The following is a 6663-nucleotide window of genomic DNA, read 5'->3' on the forward strand; positions in this document are numbered from 1 at the left end:
CGTTTGTGAAAACCTAACAGTACGAAGAAAGATTCAGATTTCCGAATGGAAGCAGTTATCTTCACATAGATACGAAGAGCCCATACCACATCCAAAAACCGCTCTCCAGAAGACAATTCTGGAGAATTAAAGGCAGGAACCCCAATCTCCTGGTTAAGGTGGAAGGAAGACACCACCTTAGGTAGGTAACCAGGGCGTGTTCTAAGAACTGCCCGATCACGGTAAAAAATCAGATAGGGGGACTTACAGGATAAGGCACCCAGGTCTGAAATGCATCTAGCAGAGGCAATGGCTAGCAGAAACAAGACCTTAAGGGAAAGCCACTTAAGATCCGCGGATGCAAGAGGTTCAAATGGAAATTCTTGCAAGGCCTCCAAGACCACGACAAATCCCAAGGGGCCACAGGTGGGACATAAGGAGGCTGAATACGCAACACACCCTGAGTGAAGGTATGAACATCAGGCTGAGATGCAATCTTTCTCTGAAACCATACCCACAAGGCAGAAATATGAACCTTGAGGGAGGCTAGATGAAGACCTAAGTCCAGGCCTTGCTGTAGGAAAGCCAAAAGTTTGGCTGTACTAAACTTGTCAGCGTCATGATTGTTATTTGCGCACCAAGCAAAGTAAGAATTCCAGACACTATGGTAAATCCAAGCAGAAGTCGGCTTATGGGCCTTCAACATAATTTGAAAGACCGCCTCCAAAAAACCTTTGGCCCTCAGTACGGAAACTTCAAGAGCCACGTCGTCAAAGCCAGTCGGGCCAGATCCAGGTAGACACAAGGGCCCTGAACGAGGAGGTCTGGTCATTGTGGAAGTAGAAGCGAGAGGCATTGTAGGTCTGAGAACCAATGCCGCCTGGGCCACGTGGGCGCAATCAGAAGTAGTATGCCTCATTCTTGTTTGAACTTCCTTATCACTCTGGGCAGTAGAGACACTGGAGGGAACACATATGGCAACCGAAAGTTCCACGGGATTGCCAGTGCGTCCACAATCACTGCTTGAGGATCCCTTGTTCTTTTTCCGAAGACCGGAACCTTGTGGTTGTGTCGAGACGCCATCAGATCTTCATCCGGAGTGCCCCACTTGTCCACGAGGAGTTGAAATATTTCTGGATGGAGGCTCCACTCCCCGGCGTACACGTCCTGACAACTGAGAAAGTCCGCTTCCCAGTTGAGGACCCCGGGAATGAACACCGCCGATATAGCTGGTAGATGGCGTTCCACCCATTGAAGAATCCTTGATACTGCCAGTGGCTTCGAGTGCCACCTTGATGATTTATGTCCGACTGTACCTGAACAGGTCTATTCTGAATTAGATGCTGGGCCAGGTTCAGCGCGTTGAACACCGCCCGCAGTTCCAGAATGTTTATTGGGAGGCAAGATTCCTCCTTGGTCCACCGACCCTGAAGGTAGTGTTGCGCCAACACTGAGCTCCAGCCTCTCAGACTGGCATCCATTGTCAGAAGGACCCAGTTGGAGATCCAGAAGGGACGACCCCCGCTCAAACATCGGTTCTGCAGCAACCAGCTCAGTGACAGACGGACCTCTGGAGACAAGGAGATCATGTGAGACCTGATCCGGTGAGGCAGACCATCCCATTTGGCAAGAATAAGTTTCTGCAGAGGGCGTGAATGGAATTGAGAGTACTCCACCATGTCGAAAGCCGACACCATGAGACCTAGCACTTGCATCGCCGAATGTATTGACAATTGCGGACGAGATAGGAAGTATCAAATCTTGTCCTGAAGCTTCAGGACCTTCTCCTGAGACAAGAACAACCGCTGGTTGTGGGTGTCCAACAACGCTCCCAGGTGCACCATGCTCTGCGCAGGGACCAGGGAAGATTTCTTCCAGTTGATGAGCCACCCGTGGGCTTGCAGAAACTGGATGGTCAGATCCAGATGGCGTAGAAGAACTTCTTGGGAATTTGCCAGGATCAACAAGTCGTCCAGATACAATAGGATCCTGACCCCTTGATGGCGGAGTACAGCCGTCATTACCGCCATGACCTTGGTGAAGACTCGCGGAGCTGTGGTCAAACCAAAAGCTAATGCCCAAAATTGTTAATGGAGGTTGCCCACAGCAAACCTCAGGTACTGCTGATGCGACATTGCAATAGAAATATGCAGGTAAGCATCCTGTATGTCCAGGGAGACCATATAATCCCCAGGTTCCAAGGCCAGAACAATAGAGCGAAGGGTTTCCATATGAAACTTGGAAACCTTGACAAATTTGCTCAAGGACTTGAGGTTGAGAATTGGCTGGGAAGACCCATTCGGTTTTGGGACTAGGAACAGCGGTGAATAGTACCCCTTGCCTCTCTGAGCCAGAGTCACTTGTACTACCACTCCTGTGTCCAGGAGGGACTGTACCACCGAATGAAGAGTGTTTGCCCTCACCTGATCCAAAGGGACGTCTGTCAGGCAAAATCGATGAGGGGGACGTTTCTTGAAGGATACGGCGTAACCTCGAGTGACGACTTCCTGTACCCAGGCATCGGAAGTGGTCTTCAACCATACCTGGGTAAACCCTAGAAGTCGGTCCCCCACCCTGGGATCCCCCAGGGGGAGGCCCGCCTCGTCATGCAGCAGGCTTGTCAGTTTTGAAAGCAGGCTGACGGGCAGCCCAGGCCCGTTTGGGTTTGGGCTTAGTAGGTTTGGAAGTACGACCGTGTTTCGGGTACGCCTGACCTTTTCCCGGAGAATGAAAGGAACGAGAGGAAGTACTCTTAGCTTTCGGCGCCGTACTAGGCAGACATGCTGTTTTAGCAGAAGCTAAGTCAGCCACTATCTTGTTGAGGTCTTCTCCAAAAAGAATGTCTCCCTTAAAAGTGAGCACCTCCAGGGTTTTCTTGGAGTCCAGATCAACGGACCAGGACCGCAACCAAAGAATTTGGCGAGCCAGGATAGATGTAGTAGAAGCCTTGGCTGCCAGAATACCGGCATCAGAAGCCGCCTCCTTCACATAATGTGAAGCTGTGACAATAAACGATAGGCATTGTCTAGCATGATCAGAAGCATTGGAAGGCAACTCTGCCTCCAACTCCTGGGCCCACGCCTCAATGGCCTCTGCAGCCCAAGTTGCTGCAATAGTGGGCCTATGTGCAGCACCAGTTAGGGTGTAAATTGCCTTTAAACAACCCTCCACACGCTTATCCGTCAGTTCCTTCAGAGATGTGACGGTAGACACAGGCAGAGCTGAGGATACTACCAGCCGCGCCACTTGCGGTGGTGTTTCCCAATTTTTACTTAGCTCTGCAGCAAGAGGATAGCGAGCCAGCATCTTCTTGTGAGGTGGGAATTTCTTACCTGGAGTTTCCCAGAATTTCTGACGTATGCCCACTAAGTGGTCAGAGTGAGGTAAAACTTGCTTAACCACTTTCTTACATTTGAACCTGTCCGGTGTCTTAGGAACGGCATCAGGATCTGCGTCATTAGTGATCTGAAGAATCATCCTGATCGCCTCCAACAAGTCAGGAACATCTACCTGCGAACCAGCCTCCCCATCAAAACTATCAGGATCAGAATCTGAGGGGTCAGTATAAACACCATCCTCATCAGATGAGGTGTCTGGGACAGTGCTAGACTGTGAGGAAGTAATGGCCCGTTTAGATGACCCCTTGGTCTTAAGCGAGTGATAGTCAGGTTTCTTTTTAGTCAGTGACTGGTTTAATTGCTGTAACTGACTGGAGATTTGATCTGCCCAGGGCGGATTAACTGCAGGGACCATAATTGGTTGTACCGGCACAGGAGGTCCCATAGGGGACGTAAATAAGATTTTACTCACCGGTAAATCTATTTCTCGTAGTCCGTAGTGGATGCTGGGGACTCCGTAAGGACCATGGGGAATAGACGGGATCCGCAGGAGACTGGGCACTCTAAGAAAGATTTAGTACTACTGGTGTGCACTGGCTCCTCCCTCTATGCCCCTCCTCCAGACCTCAGTTAAGGAAACTGTGCCCGGAAGAGCTGACATTATAAGGAAAGGATTTTGGAATCCAGGGTAAGACTCATACCAGCCACACCAATCACACCGTATAACTTGTGATAAACTTACCCAGTCAACAGTATGAACCACAACAGAGCATCAACAATGGATGCCCACATAACATAACCCTTTATTAAGCAATAACTATGTACACGTATTGCAGGAAGTCCGCACTTGGGACGGGCGCCCAGCATCCACTACGGACTACGAGAAATAGATTTACCGGTGAGTAAAATCTTATTTTCTCTAACGTCCTAGTGGATGCTGGGGACTCCGTAAGGACCATGGGGATTATACCAAAGCTCCCAAACGGGCGGGAGAGAGCGGATGACTCTGCAGCACCGAATGGGCAAACACAAGGTCCTCCTCAGCCAGGGTATCAAACTTGTAGAACTTAGCAAATGTGTTTGTACCCGACCAAGTAGCTGCTCGGCAAAGCTGTAATGCCGAGACCCCTCGGCCAGCCGCCCAAGAAGAGCCCACTTTCCTTGTGGAATGGGCTTTCACTGATTTTGGATGCGGCAAACCAGCCGCAGAATGAGCCTGCTGAATCGTGCTACAGATCCAGCGAGCAATGGTTTGCTTTGAAGCAGGAGCACCCAGCTTGTTGGATGCATACAGGATAAACAGCGAGTCAGTCTTCCTGACTCCAGCCGTCCTGGCTACATAGATCTTCAAAGCCCTGACTACATCAAGCAACTTGGAATCCTCCAAGTCACGAGTAGCCGCAGGCACCACAATAGATTGGTTCAAATGAAAAAATGACACCACCTTCGGCAGAAATTGCGGACGAGTCCGTAATTCTGCCTTGTCCATATGGAAAACCAGATAGGGGCTTTTACATGACAAAGCCGCCAATTCTGCCACCCGCCTAGCCGAAGCTAAGGCCAATAGCATGACCACCTTCCACGTGAGATACTTTAGCTCCACGGTCTTAAGTGGCTCAAACCAGTGGGATTTCAGGAAACCCAACACCACGTTGAGATCCCAAGGTGCCACTGGTGGCACAGAAGGGGGCTGAATATGCAGCACTCCCTTAACAAACGTCTGAACTTCAGGAAGAGAAGCCAGTTCCTTTTGAAAGAAAATGGATAGGGCCGAAATCTGGACCTTTATGGACCCCAACTTCAGGCCCATAGTAACTCCAGGCTGTAGGAAGTGCAGGAACCGGCCCAGCTGGAATTCCTCTGTAGGGGCCTTCCTGGCCTCACACCAGGCAACATATTTTCGCCATATACGGTGATAGTGTCTTGCTGTCACGTCCTTCCTAGCCTTTATCAGCGTAGGAATAACTTCCTCCGGAATGCCTGTTTCCGCTAGGATCCTGCGTTCAACCGCCATGCCGTCAAACGCAGCCGCGGTAAGTCTTGGAACAGAGAGGGCCCCTGTTGCAACAGGTCCTGTCTGAGAGGCAGAGGCCATGGGTCCTCTGTGAGCATTTCTTGCAGTTCCGGGTACCAAGTCCTTCTTGGCCAATCCGGAACAATGAGTATTGTTCTCACTCCTCTTTTTCTTACGATTCTCAGCACCTTGGGTATGAGAGGAAGAGGAGGAAACACATAGACCGACTGGAACACCCACGGTGTTACCAGTGCGTCCACAGCTATCGCCTGAGGGTCTCTTGACCTGGCGCAATACCTTTGTAGCTTTTTGTTGAGACGGGACGCCATCATGTCTACCTGTGGCAGTTCCCATCGATTTGTAATCTGAGGGAAGACTTCGTGATGAAGTCCCCACTCTCCCGGGTGGAGGTCGTGCCTGCTGAGGAAGTCTGCTTCCCAGTTGTCCACTCCCGGAATGAACACTGCTGACAGTGCTTGCACGTGATTCTCCGCCCAACGAAGAATCCTGGTGGCTTCCGCCATCGCCACTCTGCTTCTTGTGCCGCCCTGGCGGTTTACATGAGCCACTGCGGTGATGTTGTCTGACTGAATCAGCACCGGTTGGTTGCGAAGCAGAGGCTCCGCTTGACTCAGGGCGTTGTATATGGCCCTTAGTTCCAGGATATTTATGTGCAGACAAGCCTCCTGACTTGACCACAACCCTTGGAAGTTTCTTCCCTGAGTGACTGCCCCCCACCCTCGGAGGCTCGCATCCGTGGTCACCAGGACCCAGTCCTGTATGCCGAACCAGCGGCCCTCGAGAAGGTGAGCACTCTGTAGCCACCACAGAAGAGACACCCTGGCCCTTGGGGACAGGGTGATCAGCCGATGCATCTGAAGATGCGATCCGGACCACTTGTCCAACAGATCCCACTGAAAGATCCTCGCATGGAACCTGCCAAAGGGAATGGCGTCGTATGATGCCACCATCTTTCCCAGGACTCGCGTGCAGCGATGCACCGACACCTGTTTCGGTTTTAAGAGGTCTCTGACTAGAGTCACGAGCTCTTGAGCCTTCTCCGCCGGGAGAAACACCTTCTTCTGGTCCGTGTCCAGAATCATGCCCAGAAAAGGCAGACGCGTTGTAGGAATCAGCTGCGACTTTGGGATATTCATAATCCAGCCGTGCTGTTGCAACACTTCCTGAGAGTGTGCTACGCTGATCAGCAACTGCTCTCTGGACCTCGCCTTTATGAGGAGATCGTCCAAGTATGGGATAATTGTAACTCCTTGCTTTCGAAGGAGCACCATCATTTCTGCCATTACCTTGGTAAATATTCTCGGTGCCGTG

Source organism: Pseudophryne corroboree, chromosome 10 (assembly GCF_028390025.1).
Source record: "Pseudophryne corroboree isolate aPseCor3 chromosome 10, aPseCor3.hap2, whole genome shotgun sequence".
NCBI lineage: Eukaryota > Metazoa > Chordata > Amphibia > Anura > Myobatrachidae > Pseudophryne > Pseudophryne corroboree.